Source organism: Sinocyclocheilus rhinocerous, unplaced genomic scaffold, assembly GCF_001515625.1.
Source record: "Sinocyclocheilus rhinocerous isolate Xijiao unplaced genomic scaffold, SAMN03320098_v1.1 scaffold650, whole genome shotgun sequence".
NCBI classification, from domain to species: Eukaryota; Metazoa; Chordata; class Actinopteri; order Cypriniformes; family Cyprinidae; genus Sinocyclocheilus; species Sinocyclocheilus rhinocerous.
The window spans coordinates 1,225,536-1,248,121 of NW_015638019.1; the positions used below are offsets into that span (position 1 = coordinate 1,225,536).

Here is a 22,586-nt window from a genome sequence, read left to right on the forward strand (position 1 = left end):
AGGCTCGTGCAGCTCCGCTGCCGAGCCCTTGGTTCGTTTTTTCATTTACTGCATGAACCAATGGCTGTGCAGTTACACTGCGTGATTGTAAAGGCTTCAGTCCTCGGAGAAAAAGGGGTTTTCTCCGTAAGCGTCTAGCGACGCAGTACGAGTGAAGTATTGAAAGGGAACTTTCAGACCCGTTTAATGTTGGTGCTAGTAAAGGTTTGAGAACTTATGGCCTGGTTTCACAGACAGGGCTTAGACTAAAAAAAACATTACTGGTGTGCATCCTGAGACAAAACAAAGGCACTGATATTTTTAAAGATCAGTCAGTGCAAGTGTCTTTCAGTTGAAACAGCTCAGAATTACATTTTAGTTTGGGGCTGGTATTAAGCCTTGTCTGTGAAACCGGGGGTACAAGTAACACAGTTTGGTAATTTTCTACACTAAGGTCTCATTTGTTGTACATGGAATGATAAAAAGCACATTTATTTTAATTTACTAACATAACTAAATAACTAACATCAGCTAACATCACATGACCTGTGTCTGAGGTACTTGTCAAAGTTTTGGACCCAATCCCCCTCAGGTCAGATCTCGGGTTTTCAGATGCAAAATGGACCTGTGAAGACTTCTACCGCATGCAATTTTCAAAAACTCCAAAATGGTCAACCTCCTGTTGGATTAAGTGTAGGGCTGTCGCGGTGAGGGAATTTCCCTTGCGGTAATTTTGAGTGGCTCAATAGCATGGTATGCAGTATTATCGCCATACATATACATATATATATATATATAATTTGTGTGTGTATGTGTTACGATATAACTAACGAGGTCATATTCAGAAGACAATGAAACCGAAACCAAATAGCGTTGAAACAGAAAGTGAAGTAAACAGAAGAGAATGACAAAATAACGGTCCACATAACAGAACATAAACCTGACAATAAGATCGTTAGGCTATCGTTAGCCTATATGTATAACAGTTAGCCTAGTTGTAATCAGATTTTCTAATCTGACTGGACAAGAGACTTTCTATTGATATTTCCACCTGCGCGCGTTCTAGACGGGCTGTCAGTCAGTGCAGTTACAGTGTTGCGCCACAAAGTGGTGGAAAGGGACTGTCATTCAACTACACGTTCAAAAACACTGATTCATTCATTCAAAGAGACCTAATGAAACATGCTGTTGAAATCATTTTAACTTTGAGCGCCACTTTAGAAGGCTCAGCTGACCAACTATGCGTCAATGCTAAGACAGAGATTTCGCTTTCCTTGAACATGACAACCTATTTTCACAAATATATATGACTCGGCCTGGAGGACAGACGCAAGTAATCGCACGCGCTCAGTCGATCTCTCTCTCATTCACTGTCTGTTTAGGCTTGTTAAGTGCAAATCTACGGAGCCTCTGTACAAATCAGCATGGTACACATTATGTTATCATTACTAACTTGTTTAATATTCAGTCCACATGCATGAAGTGTAAAACGAGAAGGGAATAACCTTACAAAAAAAAGAAAACACGCAAAAATTGCGGTTGCTGCGGTTCTTGCATTCCTCTGCGGTTTGCTCATCAATAGCGTGGTATTGCGATATTGCGGTTATCGCGACAGCCCTAATTAAGTGTGTGTGTGTTTGTGTGTTAGTAATCCTATACGTTATGAGGACCAAATGTCTCCACAAGGATAGTAATTCCAGTAAATTTTGTCCTTGTGAACATTTTTAGGTCCACAATGAGGAAACAGGTTTATAAATCATAAAGAATGATGTTTGCTATGATGGCGAGATTAGGTACTTTTGTTTGCAAGTATGTAAGTGATTTTGCATTGTTCTCCAGACTCTTACTAATAAGCAAGTTAAAGTGTTGTATAGTGTTGGGTTTTTCTTGTGCATCAGCAAAAAGCGTTTTTGTGTGTATTTGTTTTAGAGATTGTTTTGTCAATAAACGTAGAGGGTTTTCCATTTTGTGTTTGTGTTGATTGTAACTAGGCAATTAAGAGATTTTTTTTAAATACAATTTGAAATATACTAAATTTCAACTTCATTGCCAGAGATATATGACATTGAAGTACATTGAAATGACATTGAAGAATATTTTAGTTCACATTAATTGCTTATTCAGAAGTACATATTTACAATATTTCAAAGTACATATAAAATATACTAAAGTCCCACTTAAGTGGTTCAAAAATATCACTCAAAAGTTCAACTAATTGCAATTAATGTAATTTTAAACTAATATATTTGAAATCAATTACAAATAATTAGTGGTCGACCGATATGGGTTTTTTGACAGCCGATACCGATGCCGATATCTTGGAAAGCAGGGTGGCCGATGGCCAATATAAAGCTGATATAATTTTATTTATTTTAATTCATATTTAAGACATTTGAAATCATTTGAAAATGGATAAAAAAATAAACATGTAAAATAAACATACTTATACTCTAGGAGACAAAGTATTTTTCACAAATAAATAAATATTTAATAAAAATATAATTAAAAAGGAAGTAAACACTGGAACCAACAGGGCACTCAGTATTCTGGGAAGTTTGTGTGCATTGGGAATCATATTTTTTCAAATAAAGCCAAGGTAACACTCATTTTACATACATACCACAGTGAAAATGACATGAATATGACCGTGGGCAAATGCATAAAGCGCAGCATAATTTGAAATCAGTCACGAGTCTCCAGTGTCGCTGAACTCTCCTCCTGTCCGTATTCAATTCACAGAACACGCGATCATGCAGGTCACATGCACACTTCACAAGATCTCAACTAGATTCTGCAAGGCTGCAAGGTTTGTGAAATTAAATGTTCATTAGTCATTCAAAGATGTGTTTAAATTATATAAATGCGTATATGCGGAATGCTGACGGCAAACGAGAAAGTATTATAATGTTTGCCTTTAATAATATTAAAGCAATCGTTATAATACTTTTTTGTATACATTTTAATTCCTTTTTTTAACAGTTCTATCTGATTATTAGATAGACTTCTATCCGTAGTAGACAGAACTGAATGACTTTGAAATAAAAGTCCGATGCGCTGTCAAAATAAGTCCCTCCTCGAACACATCGGCCAAACAGAAAAACTTAGCAGCCGATGCCGATATCTGAAAAATGGCAGATATCGGCCGAAATATCGGCCTTGGCGATATATCGGTCGACCACTACAAATAATATGCATTTAGGTGGTCGAAAACATGACATTTAAACTTAAGTGTATTGTTAACTGACATTAAAGTATATTTTAGTTAACATTAATTGCTTGTCAGTACATTAGTAGTACACTTTAACGATATTTTAAAGACACTAGAAGCAATTATGAACATATAATTGTACGGTCTAATTTAGAAAAATACCATGATATAAATTTGATATCACCAGGCCAAATGATATCATCCCGCTCAGCACTACTTTAACCATATTTTAAAAGACACTAGAAGCAATTATGAACGTACATATAAAGATGTACTAAAAAGTCCCACTTAAGTTTAAGGTTTAAAAAAAAAAATCACTCAAGTTCAACTTATTGCATTTAATATAACTTTAAAATGTGATACATTTGAAATTAATTACAAATACAATGTACTTAAGCGGCGAAAATAGTACATTTAATTTGCACTTGCATGTGTTCTTTTAAAAGTATATTATATCCGCAATAAGTACACTTTATAAAAGTATAATTAAGTGCACTTATTTTTCATAAGGGAAAACACAGAGATAGTCAGAAGCATTAAAATGCTTGTGACCATGTAATCGCAAAGAATGCTCCACAAAAAATGCTGTGCAGTGTCTTGTGCATGCAAAAACTACATGACGAGAACAGAAGGAGCTAAAAAAATAAAATTCGACAAACACATTGTTATAATATATTGTTTTATACACAAATATAAACGTATATAGATTTTAAGTTGGAAAAGACAATCAGTTACTTTATGAACTTTAGTTCCAAGGAACATCCACAAGATGGACAAAAATGCCGATGCTGTAAAAGAAGGGCAGATGTACAGTATGACAGGATGACTGAAAGTAAGTGTTAATTCTTATGTAGCAAAATATTTGGCCAATGTGTGCATTTGACACATGCATTTGCACAGTCTGGTCTTTTAGTGAAAACACAGTAAATCATCCAACCCAGTATGCATATTAGACCTAGTAGATCACTACAAATCACTCACTAGCACCACCATACTCCAAAATTCACTATGTGTGTGTTACTAGCTTACAAGTCCTAAAGACATTGTCAAAATACCACACAACATGAGCTGTGAATGCTTTAACATGGCTTGACACTATTGGCTATCTATTACACAGTGCATCTAACAAATGAATGTTGAAGAGTAAGATTTTAAACATGATGGGGTGGTTCTCCGTTGCTCTATATAAAAGTGCGTGTGTGTGTGTGTGTGTACAATTTAACATGCACAACTTGGGTGGAGGTTTGATCTCCCTCCAGATCTGGCTTTTTGCACTCTTACGAAGAAAATTCTGTAGGGAAGGCTTAATTGAAAAATCATGTTCGCTCTCTTTCTCTCAACCACAGGCTCATCACCTCTGCAAAAAACAGCCTCTTGCCTCTTTTCCTCTGTGGCATCCACTGTGCTAAGGAAGTTTAGTGCCATTTGCAGAGGCAATAGTTTGCAGCTGACAAGGCCGTATAAATAATATAATGAACTCCTGACCCACCTGACAAATAGATATGAAAAACAGAGTTGCATTTTGGAAAGACAAATCCATCCACAACACAGCATGCAGAAGACAACCAGAAACAAGATGTGTGTGTCTAAAGTGTGCTGCCATTTGTTTTTAAGTGCGTCCTCATGACGTCCAGGGATTACTAGATAACCTCAGGTGAATTCAATAAAAACTTGGATCAAAACAATGGCAATAAAGGATCTCATTCTCATTTTGTATTTTTTGGCTAACTGATTTCATTGGCATCATTTACTTCAAGCTACAATAAATAACAGAAACAAAAATCATCCATGTAAAAGTTCCGCTAATAAAATTACTGCTGACTGCCTGCCAAATTCGAATGATTTTGCGGAGAGCAAAAAAGGGCTATCCAGCCAGGAAAAAATTGACAACTGTGCCTGCATATTCCATGTTAAGAGACTAACCAAATGCAATTAGCAAACCACACAGTTTAACAACTGTCTGGAGTTGTTAACTTTCATCACGTGGGCAACAATGTTTTAAACAAATGCTATTACATAAATTTAAACCTCCTCAAAGCATCTTAGATTAAATAAGCAAGCAGCCAAACAGCTGATGGTGCACAAAGAATCAACCTAAAAGCACTGTTGTCTTTAAATCAAGTCCCAACAGCTGCAAAGGGAACAAGGGCATGAAAAACAAAGACATGACCCTTCCTAACCTCTTAAACGGATGTGCTTTTCTACTGTGACACATATACATTTAAAGGGGTCCTATTATGCTTTTTCACGTTTTTTAATTTTAGTCAGTGTGCAGTGTGTATGTTTGGTAGGGATATGCCGGTATCAAATTTTCATGTTGCGATTAATTGCTAATGCTTTTATTACGGTATACGGTATTATCACGGTATTGAAATTTAGTTTTAAAAAAAAGGCGAACCTTCATCAAAGCCGGAACTAATCGAGCCGTTTGTGCCAGGATGGGGAGAAAGGTATTTTAATAATGTAAATTATGTGAAAAATAATGCGTTTATTATCGCACCAAGCATGAGAGCATGTTCTAGTACACCCCCAAAACAAAATCAAGACTTTGTAAAAGAGCATAATAGGACCCCTTTAAACAATCAAAAAACACAAGAGCAATAACAATTGTGGCCTCCATTAGCAGACAATGTCTTCATTAGGCCTTACAAACGGAGTGTTTTACCCAGTGTACTCCAGGATTGTGTGGCCCACTGCCAGAGAACATCATGAGCAATCAACACATCTGGGATCCTCATGTGAGCACTAAATATAAGTTTTTAACTATTTGGGCAGAAGGTATGTCGGTGTGTAAATATGGTGCTACGTCTGTCCATGGTCAGGAGCTCATGTGCATGTGTGTGTTTATACTTCGCAGTGAGTCAGAGATGTTCTCAACTCATAATTGTGACACATCCGTTCTCTCTAAACTAAGAAAACATGCCCTCCAAGCTTAAGCTTTAAAGGGGTCATATCATGTGTAATCAAATTTTCCTTGAACTTTCCAGAAAGAGTTCAGTGTATTATGAAAACATACTGTAACTTTCAAAACTCAAAACTTCCTCCCCAGTGTAAAAAAGAAACTAAACTGCACACGCCTTGTACTTTTGCAACTTTAAAATGTTAGACAAATGAACACATTTACACATCAGCAACTTCTGTTTGGTATTCAGAAACGCATAAGGAGAAATCTGGGGGAATACTATTATTCCTAATAAAAGACGGTTAAGCTTTGCACTGTTGCTGGCTGTGTGTAGCACCTACAGCTCTGCACTTTCTTCTGAAGAATCACAATGTTATTTTTAACAAGATTCCTGATCAATTTCAGTCCTACCTTCGCAATATGTGGACATTTTAAATCACATATTATTTTGTGAACATGTCACAGCAGCTAAAACTATAGACCTGACAGCAAATCCACAGGTTGCAAATAAGTGCGGCAAAGTGTTGTATCTTATTTCACATGCAAATGTGGTGTTTACACAGATCTAAAGTGTACGTGGCAACAAATAACCCATTTATGGTGCAAAAAAAGGAAAAAGTAAAAATTACATTATAAGGAGAAAAAATACAAATGACCTTTATTTTTTACAAGATTTATTTTTGGCGTTTGCGCCTTTATTAGGATAGGACAGTATATTAGACAGGAAGCTAATTGGGAGAGAGAGAGGTGGGGGTTGGGGTCGGTAAAGGTTCACAAGTCGGGACTCAAATCGGGGACACCCAAAGTGCAACGGCGCTATAAGTCGGTGCACTGCCCTATTGGCGCCGACATAAGGTAACCTCTTTAAAACACATTTTTTAAAATGTGCACTTTATTTAGGCTATGAATGACTATTGATTGCTCAAACTATTGATAATATATTTAGTGTTGTTACACATCTTAATCTGTGATTATTAAACCACATGTGAACATGCCGGCATTTTCTCTGCTGTTTAAAATCTTCTCTACCAATTTCCCAAAGGTTATGTATAGGCAAAATCTTTCAATGGAGAAACAAAGACAAAGACAAAGGCACACACACCAAGCTATGGCCTACATCGTTTACAAGCAAAATGCAAAAATCAGGTGCTTGTGTTACAGTACAAACAGAGGAGCTGTTTCACAATCTTTTCACAACAGTGAGGGCCACACCTCAGGAGCCCCAGCTGCTCCTCATCCCAGTGCAGGGGGAGATTTAAGGCCCCACACCGGTTCACACTGCCTTCAAACCCCAGTGCTGGGTCTCTAACAATGATGTCAGCCCCTGCACTTATGCAACAGAGTCAGCCATGACTCAGAGAGAAAGCAGGAGGGTCTACAGGGAAGTTCTGCTCTCGGACAACACTGGGACTGTGTAAGAGAAAGCTCGGGGGCACTAGAAAGAGAACATAAAGACCTTTTTCTCATTAAATGTTCTCATAAGCTGCATTTATTAGATGATTGTTGAAAGACCAATTTTCTGTAACTTTATATGTGCCTGTTATGTTTTTATAAATTTGTAGGCACACTTAAAGGAAATATTTATTTGTACATGTTCAGATTCTATTCCACATAGCTTCTCAGAGACTAGGATAGAAGGGTTAGTTCATCAGTAATATTTAAAAAGGAGAAAGGAACACAAAGAAACTCAGTGTTGTATGTACTGTCTTCCTGTCAAATGAATAAAACAATGACAGCCTTTGTGAAGGAAATTACAATATTAATCAAGGGTAAAACGAGAAGTATACTGTTGGTGACAAGAAAACAATCCAGTCTCATTGCGATGTCATGGTATCTTCCTGCTTACGCCAGAGCAAGACTACAGCTGCTATTATCTTGTTCAGAGAGCTGATCCTTATTCTGATTAATGAGCAGTTGCTTCAGAAGGCCCTGAGGGTTATGTCTGCTGAATGATGGGTATGGGTGTTACTGTGCCAACCTCGACACATGGTCATTCCCCCATTATGCAGACCTATACTCAATGAGAAGTGTGCGTGAACTGAAACAACAAAGCTACATGAACCTAATGAATTACTCCGTTTTATTTTCACATGCAAAATATTTTAGGACAAATATTTATTTTTAAGGCTTATATTCACAAGTACAATTTTTGCTCTTAAATTTTGTAAATAAATTAATCAATTTAATCTGAAATGAAAATGAATCATAAATTAATTATTAAAAATGAATCCTAAATACCATTAACTAATAAAAATGACAGAAGCAACAACAAAATTACTACAAATTACTAAAAAAAAACAAAAAAAAACTGAATACATAAAAATAATAGAACATATATTTAAAAAACTATAATAGTATAAACAATACTAAAATAACACTGCATTGATGATCAGTTTACTTTCTCAGACCACATTGCTAAAACTGCCCGGTCCTGCATATTTGCTTTATTCAACATCAAGAAGATCAGGCCCTTTCTTTCGGAACATGCTTCACAACTCCTTGTTCAAGCTCTTGTTCTGTCCAGGCTGGACTATTGCAATGCTCTCTTGGCAGGTCTTCCAGCAAGTTCTATCAAACCTTTACAATTAATCCAGAACGCGGCAGCAAGATAAATTTTTAATGAGCCAAAAAGAATGCACGTCACACCTCTGCTTATCAATTTGCACTGGCTACCAATAGCTGCTCGCATAAAATTCAAGGCATTGATGTTTGCCTACAAAACCACCACTGGCTCTGCACCCCTTTACCTAAATTCATTACTTCAGACTTATGTGCCCTCTAGAAGCTTGCGTTCTGCAAGTGAACGTCCCAAAGAAGCACAAAATCACTTTTACAGACTTTTAAATTAAATGTTCCCTCCTGGTGGAACGTCCTGGCCAACTCAGTCCGAGCAGCTGAGTCCTTAGCCATCTTCAAGAATCGGCTAAAAACACATCTCTTCCATCTTTATTTGACCCTCTAACTCTAGCACTCTCTATTCTAATTCTATTCTTTAAAAAAAAACTTGTCCCTTTTAGACTTGCACTCTATTCATTTGCTGCTTGTTTTCTTAAAAAAAAAAAAAACCAAAAAAAACAACACTAACACTTGCTTTCTAATCTTTTTGCATTCTATCGGTTTTCTTTTCATTTATTATAAAATTAACAAAAGCAAAAAATACCTCTAACACTAGCTTGCTCTATTCTATCTGTTTTCTTTTTATTTATTATATTATTTAAAAAACCCTTGCTACGTGTACTGCTTTAAGCTAAATGAGACTTGTTATAGCACTTGTATATCGTTGCTCTTTTGTTGATTTTGATTACTTCCATTGTCCTCATTTGTAAGTCGCTTTGGATAAAAGCGTCTGCTAAATGACTAAATGTAAATGTAAATGTAAATGTAACCTTAATCAAACACACCTGAACAAGCTAATCAAGGTCTTCAGGATTCAGGTAGGTATTTTTTTTTTCAGGGTTGGACCTAAACTGCAGGACAGTGGCCCTCCAGGATCAACGTTCCCCACCCCTGCTGTATATTATACTATAGTGATACCTAAATTCATTTTAACATTTAAAAACTACTAACATTACTTTTATACCATCACAGTCTGGTTTTCTGGGTCTCTAATTCACAGCCCATTAAGAAGTGAACCAATTAATACAAATTATAGTTTTAAAATGATTTGAAGCAGACAAGGAATGAGCTTTGAGAAAATATACATTACAACAGTCATCTGACTCAAGGACCACTGACGGAAAGTGAGGTTAACCATAAACTTACTAGACTAGACATCCTGTTCTGTAATCCACATCATGCTCCTTCCACTGCCTGATGTTGCAAAATATAGCAGCCTATGTATGGAAAGACAGCTTTGTTATGAAACATAAGAGCTATGATCAGTCACAAGGCGAAGCTCCCCTGATCACTGTGATGAAAACAGATATGAATGGACAGCATGATCCTTTGACTCTAGTTTGGAGAACGAAAAATGAAATTTGCCTGTTCCTATACTGGAGAAAACATTTGCACATAGTTCACCCAAAAATGAAAATTCGCTTTAAAATGTGCTTAACCTCAAGCCATTTAACTCTTTCCCCGCCATTGACGAGTTATCTCGTCTTTTAGAAGAAAACGCTTCCCAGCCAAAGACGAGTTTTTACGGCTTTTCGTGTTTTCACTGTTATACACTCGGGGGCGCTATTACACATCTTCTGAACGAGTACAAAACCTCCCGAACAAAAACACACGTGAACAGGACGGAGAAACAAGTTATCTCTAATGTAAACAGATGCATATGAAAAATAATGCGATCATCAGCAATAGACAGCATATAAATGAAATCTGCATAATGTTACGGAGTAAAATGTTGATCCAGGAAGTGGTATGTGTCTGTGCAAGCTTTGGAGGTGTTGATGGAAGCGATTTACTGTATTTATGCTTTGATAATCATACTGAACATTATCCAGATGCAGTTTTTGATAAAAATGTGATTTTCTCAACTTTTTGCTCAAAACTATATTAAAGTGTTGATAAAAAAAAAAAGAATGCTTTAAGCTAGAATAAAACTGATTTTTTTTTTTTGTTTAAAAGTAGAGGCTCTGATCTTTATTTTGGTGTATTGCATATTCAAATATTCATACAGCAAAATATACTGGAGGCCATCAAATTTTAGTGAAAATCATCAAAATCGCTGGCGGTGGCTGGCAACTTTTTTCAAAAATGCTGGTGGGGAAAGAGTTAAGATGTAAATGTGTTTGCTTCTTCTTTGGAACAGATTTGGAGAAATTTAGCATTACATCATTTGTTCACTAATGGATCCTCTGCAGTGAATGGGTGCCATCAGAATGAGAGTTTAAACAGCTGATAAAAACACCACAAAGCAATTGACTTAACTCCAGTCCATCAACTAACGTCTTGTGAAGCAAAAAGCTGCATGTTTGTAACATACAAATCCATTATTAAGACATTGTTTAACTTTAAACCATTGTTTCTGGCTAAAATATGAGTCCTGTATCCATGATTTGCTTTCTCCAGTGAAAAAGTCATCTTGTCGGAATCAAGAGAGAGAAACATGCACAGATCAAGTACTGTTTACAAGTGAAAACAGTCCAAAAACCTCCTAAATAAATATGTCAGTGGATTTTGATGTGAGGACAGCACAGGCAAAGGACTTCTTCAGTTTCTTATGATTAATCATGGACTCATATTTGGCCAGAAGCAAAAGTTTAATGTTAAAATGCCTTGACAGATTTGTTTCTTAAAAACATGCAACTTTTCACTTGTTAACTGATGGACTGCAGTCATGCAAACTGATTGTGGATTATTGTGATGTTTTTATCAGTTTTTTTGAACTCACATTCTGATGGTACCCATTCACTGCAGAGAATACATTTGAGAACAAATGATGTCATGCTAAATTTTTCCAAATGCATTTTGATGAAGAAAAACTCATTTACATCTTAGATAGCCCAAGGGTGAGTAAATTTTAATTTTTGCGTGAACTATTCCTTTAATAAAATAAATATTTTGAAAAAGACTAAGAATGATTAGAAATAAAAACATCCAGACAAAAAAAATTATGTATGGATGAGCAATTTAAAATATAACTTTTAGCCTTTTTACACCCTAATGGAGAGATGGACACGTAAAAAGCATGCTGAACATTTAATGTCTTTGGAGTATAAAACAGACCTACATCACTAGGCCAGTTGTTTCTGTTTCAGTACCAATCTCTATGCCCTTCATTTTCTCACTCTCTCTCGCTCTCTGGTTAAAGATCTATGCTAATAGCTGCCAGCATTACAAAACCCATTAAACTCAGATTTTAAAGGCCATGCAGGAAATCGTTAAAGCTCAGGAGGGTTTCCAAATGCAACCCAGGCACACCCTGAATACAAGTAAAAAAAACTGATAACAAAATGCTGATAAAAATATTGTTTTGCCACTTTTTATTGTATACTTTTATCATATGAATATTTGCCATTTCTCAACCAAACTGACTTGACAGCCTGTTTCATAGCCTTTGTAAATGCAAAACAAGGTTTCATAATTCAAATGTAATGGTAAGAGATTATACACTTACATTTATTACTGTTCGCTTACAGTAAAGGGCAGGGCAGATCACAAATGCTCGTTGTCAGCCATATGCATACATGTATTCTAATAAAATCCATGCGTTAAAAAAGTAATGAACTTGGATTCAAAACCATGTATGTATTTTTTTTTTAAATCAATATAAGGTTTAAGTTTAAAACATATTTGAAGGTTTAAGGTAAAGTGTATTTTAGGTCCTGTAACTAGTCCACTTTTTCATTGACTTCTTATTTTTAAATAAAATACATACAGTCTCTCAATAGGATGTCATAAAACTGATTGCCTAATTATATAAATGCATTATGCAAATGTTGTTTAAAATAGTTTTAGATGGTCTACAGCACGTCACAGAGAACAACTTCCCATAACCATTTCAGACCAACTACCCACATGTACAAATGAAGTTGTTTCTAGCAGAACTAAATTAAAAAAGGAACCACAAAGTCATAAAGCTACATCAGTGATGGTGTTATATTAGATCAACGCAAATGAGACTGGATCATAAAATAATCCAGTGCAGCACAGCAAAGGCTGGTTTTTGTTTTGTTACTTTGTGCGCTAACTGTATGTACATAGAGCTCTTAAACTATAAAGTAGTTTAAACTAACCCTAACCCTTTTTACATAGATACAACTAACTTTTACATTAGTTGTGTACAACTAATAGAGTAACATTCATGATTTAGAATGTTTAGAATGTACACCCAAATGCAGAGTCCGTGACATCATACGAGCATCATGTCACATTCATTTCTCTGCTTTTGTGAGATGCATCTCCCCAGGAGCGCGCTTCATGACCGCGCACCCCAGCTGGGAAACATGCAGTGTATCAAGTAACGGGAGCGAGCCTTCCTTTAGCCACAATGAAGGATAAACAGACCATTGGATATGCTTTACATGGCGCTTCGAAACCTCGCCCTGTTCTTATCTTACGGATACACTTCAATAAAGTTCAATACTTTAGTTCACGGTCTATTTTGCAAACTTTTCACGTGTGAGCACAACCATCATTCAATTGCTGGCGCACGGGAGCGCGCATCCCGTTCGCTCTTTAACTCAAGAAACCTTGGTGTAAACTAAAGAAACATTGCAAAATGATAGTCGTGCTGTCTAAATGCAACGCTTAAAGTAAAACGAAAGAAATAAGACCATAAAAACGATTCAAAAATACTGTTCTCGGTAATCGATAAACAAACTGACAAAAACAAACCACCAACAGGTTTTGAGGAGAAGCAGCTTTAGCTCATTAAGACTATTTATTAATTCCTCAATAGTATTTAAACACAAACCTACTTAGGTTGTGTTTATTGTTTGGTTAATTACTGAAAACAAGAATAAACTCACATGGGGAATTACGCACAAGCGAAATAATGTTTAAAAGGCGTAACAGCCAACGAACTGTGCGTACGCGAGTTAATTAATTTAACAACTTACCGAGAGGTACTTGTCACTGATGTTTAGGAGTTATTTCCAAACTGTAGTTCGTGAACACAAAAGCGGCATCAAAGAATATCTCAACAAACATATATCTTAACAAACGAATGAGTTCGTTCGTCCGTCTGTCATTCACGCTCACCAGCGCGCCTCCAACTTGCATTTGTCCTCAGCAGCAGCTTCCGGGCGACGTGAGTGTAATCTTAAAGGCATAGTTGATCCACCCAGGGGAAAAAAAATCTATAATAATTTGCTCAGCATCATGACGTTTCAAACATGTATTGCTTTGTTTCTTCTGTGGAACATTAAAGGATATTTTAGGGACTAACAGAGACAGTCACCATTCACTTTCTTTGAAATCAATTAAATTGAATGGTGACTGAGGTAGTTTTGTTCCTTTTTGGGTTGAAACAATATAAGGGTGAATGAAATATAGCCAACAATCCCTAAATTGAAATTGTAAATTAAACCATTATAGACATAACAATTGTTCCCTTATCATCAGCTGTTCCATTATTCATTATTTTGAATGAATAAACAAACCGTCAGATACATCATTGTGGTTTGCTACCAAATTCCCTGCAATACAAATTCAGCAACAGGAATAAAGACATCGTTGTGTTCAGAGAGCTGAAGTTTGAAAAGACAACGATTGTTAGTTGCACTGTAAAAAAAAAATCTGTGACATTTACGGTAAAATACCGGCAGCTGTGGTTGCCAGAACTTCACCGTAAAAAATATGGTAGCAACATTTTAGGTTTTACAGACTTAATCTAAATTCACAATAAAATACCGTATTTCATTAACTGATGTAATGTTAATAAACCAACATATTTAAGTACTAAAATCAGTTTTGAACCATTGTAATGCACTGATAATCACCAAAAACTGGTGGTGATAAGAAAGTCACATGATGAACTAAAACTCATCACAAACAGCTTGTCTGCAAGCTGAGGAGGACAATACTTATATATAGAAGTGGCACAGTGTCATTCACACAAACACTAAACCCCATGGTGTCACACATCAGATACTGAAATAATGCAATAAACATTCATTTAACAACATTAGATGTAAGATTAAACCCTAGTGTACACAACTGATAAGAAAAAACTAAGGACAACATGAATTGAAGCAGCATGCCAGTGTAACAAATTTGAAACAGGGAAAACATGTGGTTACCACGTATGAGACAATGGATCCAGAAGAGCTAAGGCACTGGAAATGGAATCGTTTCAACACTGGTTACTTGCATTCACCAGACCTGGAAACCTTGCAGTGCATTGACTCCAAGAAAAGTCGCTCTGAAGAAGCCAGAGGTTACGAATACATTGGTATTGAATCTGTCCATCCAGTTTATGAGTTAAACACCTGTGTTGGATGCAACACACTCAAACAAATTGATGCATTGTATGCATCATTTTTTTTTTTTTTTTGCTCAACAGTCAAATATATTCTCTGTGAGTAATTGTGAAGTTTACATATAAGACATTTGATTTCATTAATATAAGACCCACTTCAATCCTCGTTGTGAAGAGAAACAAAATTCAGATGTTGAACACTGTAAATAATGCTCCATGAACCGTCATTTCACATGCAGCAGAAGGGAAATTTGATTGCAAATCCATTTGGTATTTTGATACATAGGAAACAGATGTGACCTTCCTCAGCATCCTGCTCTTTATGTCTTTATATTGCATTTCAAGACCCATGCAATGCTTGCAGGACTTCATCTGAAACTAATGCATAAATCTGAATATATACAGTGGGTACGGAAAGTATTCAGACCCCCTTAAATTTTTCACTCTTTGTTATATTGCAGCCATTTGTATATATGTTCTGTTCTAATCACTGTTGTTATTGCTTACTAAAACTACTACAACTATTAAAACGTGTTACTGAAAACTGAAAATTGAAATTAAAAATTAAATAAATTTAAAATGTATTCCATTTATTTTAAATGAAATAAAATAAAATATTACAAAAACAACTTAGAAATTTTAATGAATATTAGGAAAAAATGACAAAATGACATACAATTACTAAAATTACAATGAAAACTGAAATTATAAAAATAAAAATATTAATAGAATATTTCTAAAATAACACTGATTCTAATGTTCTTTTGAGGCTAAGAAGACAAAGATTGAATGAGGACAAACAAAACTCACTGAAACTACAACCTTTTGAAATGAAGAAATAAAAAAGGATGTGTAAGGTCAGTTCTTGTTTTTCAGCCATGACTGATCAACAATGCTCTTTTGACTCAGGCTGTTGTAATGCTACCAGTGTACCGAGGTGGTCAAAGAGGTTCTGTTCCTAGGTCCCAGCAGTGTCTCATTTCCTCAGTTTCCAATAAAAGACATAAATAAATGTGCAGACTAAGGCAGCTTAAGCACATAATTGTTACACTTTTCATTCAAAACGGAAAAATGCTTTATGTGTATAATTACATCACACACACAGAATACAAGTTCACTAAATCAGTATTATTTCAGTTTCAGCAGTGGTGTAAAAGCTTGAAAGAAAATTACCCAGTTTAAGATTACAACAAGAGAATGTTATGAAAAGGAGGACACTATCAAACAGGTCAGTGTTAACTATGCAGAGGAAGACGTCTTTATCCTGGCCTTTGTGAATCTGAAGGCAATTTTCAACTCTGACGTCAAAGAATATGTTAATGTAGTCTGATTAAATAATGTATTGTTTAAGTACGTCATCTTTACGTTTCAGTAGATAAAGCCTATTGCACTTAAAACATTAAACTGGCAAATCACTATTAAAAATATGTAGCATAGGATATAACTTTAGAACCACTGCTTTTTTTCTGTGTAGGTTTTATCTTTTATGTATTAAATACATACACTAACAAAAGCCAGATCTTGATAGAACAGATCAGCAGGAAAAAGCATGAATGCTGTCGATTGGGAGCAACATATATGAAATAAAAATAGCAAATGAATTATTCAATAGTTTTATGCACTGTGATAATCAAAGTGACGGCCACTTGAACACAACACTCTGTAAAGCCCAAGCTCTGGAGGCCTTTTTCTTCTTTTTCTTGTGAGGCCGTGAGACAGAGAATGAAGGACGGATGGCTCACATGGGACAAGGAGGAACATATCTAAACAGAACGGAATGAAGAAGCACACATGGAGAGTGAAATGAGAGTGACAACAACAGAACTTATTACATGGATCGTGTTGATGAGTCTCTGGGTTAGAGAAGAGAGCAAGAGCCATATTGAGTGTGAGCGAGAGGAGGTCTATTTTGCCTACAACAATGAATCTACATGCAGTACAGATTTATGGGAGCTAGATGCTATTAGATCAGACATAACTTGGAAGTGTGAAGAAAAAAGCCTAATAAAAAAAACCAATGGAACCAGGTTACACCATACTACAGTATCCAGATAACAGGGAAAATGTGTCTTTTGAAAGCGAAAACCATGAATCACAGGTTCAAGTTGACCGGAGAATTACAAAGCTTGATGGAGTATTTCTTGCTGACCGGTTGTCCTTGGCAGTTTGCATGCGCACTTATCTCCAACTTTATGATCCATTAATCTCACATGGCGCAAAGGCTTTGGTTGTTTTGGTTCTCTTTAGTAGAGAAAATAAGATATGAACCCTAGTTTATACTGAATCTTAAATTAAAGCCCGTTATTCTAAAACTCTGTATAAGCTATAGCTACAAACTAAGCCTTCAGCTTGAAGAGTTTTCAGAGAAGTTAGGACAAAAAAAGAAACATAATATAATAGAAACACAGCAAAATATTTGTGAAATGACATGTAAAACAGTCCTGACACAATGTATTAAAACAGATGTACAACAGCAAATATCTTAGATGGCTAAAAGGACTGAATTTGTGATAAAACACATCACATGATCTTTATAATAATACAAATTGATAAAAAAGTATCTGTAAATGTTGTATGCTCATGCTGAGCAGTGTCAGATGTCTTTAGCCCCTGCTGAGACAAAGCCTGTGTTTACCTAAAAGAAAGCAAAGGAAAAGAATACAAAATGCCTCAAATATGACCACCATCCCTTACCCATTGAGTTAGACATCATAATAACATTATTGCTCAACTATAACATGCCCGTGGCTGTATTGTGTTTATGTCAAATGTTCTCATCCAGTTCCTACTTTCATATTACTCTCAGATATGCATTATTCAGTCAAGCCCATTGAGAGGATGAATACAAAAAGATCTCATCCTGTATGTGGCCTCCGGTTACTCTCACTAAATAATTTAAAGACATTCACCCACTCACTCATATAAACAGAAACATTACAGAAGGAGAGAGAGAAACTGACAAATAGGCCCAAAAACAGAGCAAATGAGTGTGAGATGGTTGAAGGTTTTGGTGATCTATTAATAGAACTAAAGCACATCCAACAAACCAAACAAAAAAGTGATTTCAACTGTACGTTTCACATTTAAGCTATAGCAATTAAATTCACAATGCATTTATCAAAAAACAATATGTGACTATTTAGTAACAGGTTAAAAATGTATATATTATACAATATAACAAGAAATTTAGCCCATGTAAACTAGTCACCCATTTTCTTATCCACCATTATACAACAATTCAATAAAGTTAATTTTAAGTACCCTTACCAAAAAGTAGTATACTTCAAGTTTATTTTAGTAAGTATACTTAAGTAAAGTTCAAGTATATTTTTAAGTATACTTTATGTAGTAAGTATACAAATATCCGTGTACTAGTAGTATACTTGTAAGTGTACTATTTCAATACTCCTTGGGACTAAATTGGCCCACTTTCTAGTATATAAAACTATACTTTTAAGTATACTTTAAGTATAACAGTAGTAAACGTTGAGTACACAACTAGTTTACATCAAAATGTTTAGTTTGTACTGCAACTATACTAAAAGTGAACTTATAGGTATACTGATAGTTTACAAATTAAATACTTGTAGTAGCATTTTAGTACACTTTGAAGTATAGTCTCAGTAAACTACTAGTTTAGTAGTTTTATACTGCAAGTATACTCGTAAGTTTTCTTTAAGCGAACTTTACATCATACTTTAAGTATACTACTATGTCCCTATTTAGGTATTAATTTGTATATATTTTGTTACATGAATATCTGAACATACAAAACATCAAAAGAACAGGGTATCTGCTTGTAAAAAAAATTTGTTATTCTAGCTTCATGCATTCTTTTTTTAAACACTTGAATGTGGATAAGTTTCATAAATAAAAAATAAAGAAATAAACAACATTTTGAACAAAAAGCTGAAAAAAGACTATGAATTGGATTCAGAATGATAATCAAAACGTAGATAAAGTCGATCAACACCCCAAAGCTTGACAGTTATTATTACCTCTTCATTGGTCGACATTTTATTCCATAACGTTACACAGTTTTGATGCTGTTTTATGTCTGATGATCGTGTTAGAATACATGTGGAAGCATCTGTTGTTTCGGTTTCTTCTTCACTTGTGTTTTTTGGAAATTCTGTACAGAAGATGTGTACTAGCGCCCCCTACAGTATAACAATGAAAACACGGATTCTAGGAGCACAATTATAGCTAAAATATATTTAGACTTTTTCTAAGTATAAGTCAAGTATACTTAAATGTCATTTTAAGTATATTTCTGAGAAGTACAGAAAGCCCATTTCTGAGAAGTACATAAAAAGTAGACTAAAAGTATACTTTCCTATTTTTAGTTTAAAAGAAGTATACTAATAGCACACTTGAATAAACGTCTTTTTCGTAAGGGTATCCCTCATTTTATACAAATTATTTACAAAAACTAAAAAAACAAACAAACAAAAAACTAACAGTAGTGTTTCCGAGCAACATATTGGTGTGTCATTCCTAAATGAATCAGCGTTTTTGAACAATTGGTTAACAGAATGATTCAATGACTCCCTCAACCATTGAATTTCATTGCTGAATGAATCAATGTTTTTGAACAAACCAGTTGACTGGTTAAACGATTTACTCATAAAAACAGTCATGTGCCGCCACCTACTGGTGTAGTGATGTCTGCAGAAAGAGTCACTAAAAACTGCACCAATGAACAGTCTCGCAGTCTGATTGGAACGAGCAAACATAGACAAGTAAAGTTATACAAACTAAGAAAACTTAGCAGTGCTTTTGGACTGTTTAATTAACGTGAAATTCAAGAACTGGAAATATAGATGGTAGGCTACTGATTGACACCTTGGGAAAATCAGCAGAAGGTAGGGACTGCAACAGAAAAAGAATTAGAAAACATGAAATGAAAGTGCTAGAAATGGTTTATCACTCCATATTTCACATAGACTTCAGCTCTGTGATGTGAGGTGGTCCATAGACGTTCTTGGTGAGCTAAATGGTGGGTTCTAGTTTAGTGATGGGGCCAAGCTCATAAATAGGTTGGCCAAACCCTCCTATGGAGCTGGGCTTGATTTCAAACATGCTTTTGATGAAAAGAGTCACCAGTCAACGGCACACTTTTTGATCTTTTTACTTTGTGAAGGCTACCAAGTAAATGTCTGGCAGGGGTAAATAGTAAACCAGTAAATCCTTGTCACAATCACTTTAAACTTTCTCCAGGGCTTGGGACAAGAAACCACTCCGTAATCCACCATTAAATGCATTTTGGTAGTGAATCTGATTGAATCACCGTGGACATGGGTAGGATACAAGGATTCAGTTGCATGACTATCTAGATCTGGACTGAAGTACTGACAGTAAGTAGTTCCACAATTGTGAGTGCGTATTAGTAACGTATTAGTTAAATGCTAACAATAAGCAGCTTTTTTTTCTGTGTCCGTCTAATTGGAAAGAGCTCATGGCTGTTTGCCGCCGACTGAATGCTCAACTAAGGGTCAGTTTTGGAAAAGGCCACTGGCTCTGGTTCAGTCCGGGGAAGGGTAATTCTTTAGCCTAACCTTTTCTTTCTGTAACCGGAGACACAAACACACACCCACAAACACTCATCAACTGACAATTTTGCCTGTGACTTTAATTGAATTTGGCTGGCGATTTATGCTTCTGACCTTTTGAAATAACACAGAGCGGCATGAGAGGGAGGCAGACAGACTGACAGAGAGAGAGCTGAAAGATTTACAATGAGCCAAACATGCATATTCTGTTCATAAAATCTGTCCAGAATTTTCAGAGAATTTTAAGCATTTGTACATCATACATGTTACATATTTAAGTGTTGGCAAATTAGAGGCAATGTCAAAACAGCTCTCAGCTGAAGTCCTAATTTGCTAATTTAATTTCACACTGTCACATCCTCTTTGCGCCTCACGCCAATTTGATAATCATGGCTGGATAACGGTCCTGTGAGATCCATTCCCTATATCCTATGTCAAGCAAAAAGCATGATTTACAAAGAATAACATTAGATGTCTAAAAATTGTAGAGGGGTTCCCGAGTGATACACTGCATGCATTGAGGGGCCTGGGGTCCCAAGTTTAGCCTCCTTTGGCTTTGGAGACTCCTGCACTCTAAAATATTTTTTCTTAATTAATGAACTGATTTGGATGCAAGGTTTCCTGAGAGCAAATTTCACTTCTTTCCCCACTTTGCCTTCTTGAAAAATCGATTGATAAAATGCAATATTGATTCATATAAAGTGATAGTTTGAAAAAAAAAAAAAAGAAATTTGAATGACTGTAACTGAATGAATGTTTGATCAATTTAATCTTTATCACAATATGGCAAAGCCAACTTCTCAGTGAAAGCGGGGAACAGTTTTAAATAATGACTCAAAATAAGGGGTTTATGAGAAATGAGAGTAATGACAAAAAGGTTTTCTTTATTACTTGGCATGTGTTCAACAAATGTTTTTTATGATCATTTATAGGTTTGTTTCCAGAAAGGATTCAACTTCATTAATACATGAATTGAATGCATTGTAAGAGAGAATCATCATATTTGTGTCAGAATAAGTTACTAGTCCTGACATGTGAATTGTTTTGTTTTATGCATATCTTCATAAAACTTTTAAAGAGGAAATAAGCATTTAAGTTTCTCCTTTTCATATTACACATGAAATTAACCAAAAGCTAAAAATAAAAACAACAGTCCATGCAAGGAGGTTATTAATGAGCAATCTGCTATAATATACAAAGGAGTTTCCTCTCAAACATTTCATTCACATTCACCCAATACTTCAAAGACACAAGTACTGAGGTGCACATAAATACTTCCCTTTCTGTAAAATATTCAAAAAATAGCTTGTTTTGAATTTAAATATTGTTCAAAGCTTTTTTTAGCAGGATAAAAATGTGCACAATGTAATATAATGAATATATTTTTTAATGTAGTACCAAACACAGTTCTATGCAAAACATTTCCCTGACCCCAGTTTACATCTTTTATATCATGCAGAGAAGGCAAATCAATTCCAACCCAATACAAAATAATCATGTACAGTTTCTGTATGAAAATAGAAACAGATATTAAATGCCATTTACGTTATATGCTACAATATAATCATCCGTTTTGAAAAACAAAATTGTACAAAATGGTAGAAACAATCAAGGACTACTTACAGCAATTATTTGATTCTAACTTACAAAAAGTAAATGTGATGAATGCCTTATGAATGTCTTATATTTTTTTCTAACCATCCGCAAAGCTTTTTTTAGCAGGATAAAAATGTGCACAATGTAATATAATGAATATATTTTTTAATGTAGTACCAAACACAGTTCTATGCAAAACATTTCCCTGACCCCAGTTTACATCTTTTATATCATGCAGAGAAGGCAAATCAATTCCAACCCAATACAAAATAATCATGTACAGTTTCTGTATGAAAATAGAAACAGATATTAAATGCCATTTACGTTATATGCTACAATATAATCATCCGTTTTGAAAAACAAAATTGTACAAAATGGTAGAAACAATCAAGAACTACTTACACTTATTTGATTCTAACTTACAAAAAGTAAGTGTGATGAATGCTAAGTCTTATATTTTTTCTAACCATCCACTGATTA

The 22,586-nt window shown here is 35.2% G+C and overlaps 1 long non-coding RNA gene across 1 annotated transcript in view; it reads left to right on the top strand.

The window, feature by feature from the left end:
- The window catches only part of LOC107749372 (uncharacterized), a 16,364-nt gene extending 11,795 nt beyond the window's left edge, over positions 1-4,569 (top strand). The window contains exon 3 of the long non-coding RNA XR_001641021.1: positions 4,558-4,569. This is a non-coding gene — a long non-coding RNA (uncharacterized LOC107749372). The remainder of the gene's footprint in view (positions 1-4,557) is intronic.
- Positions 4,570-22,586: the final 18,017 nt, after the last annotated feature.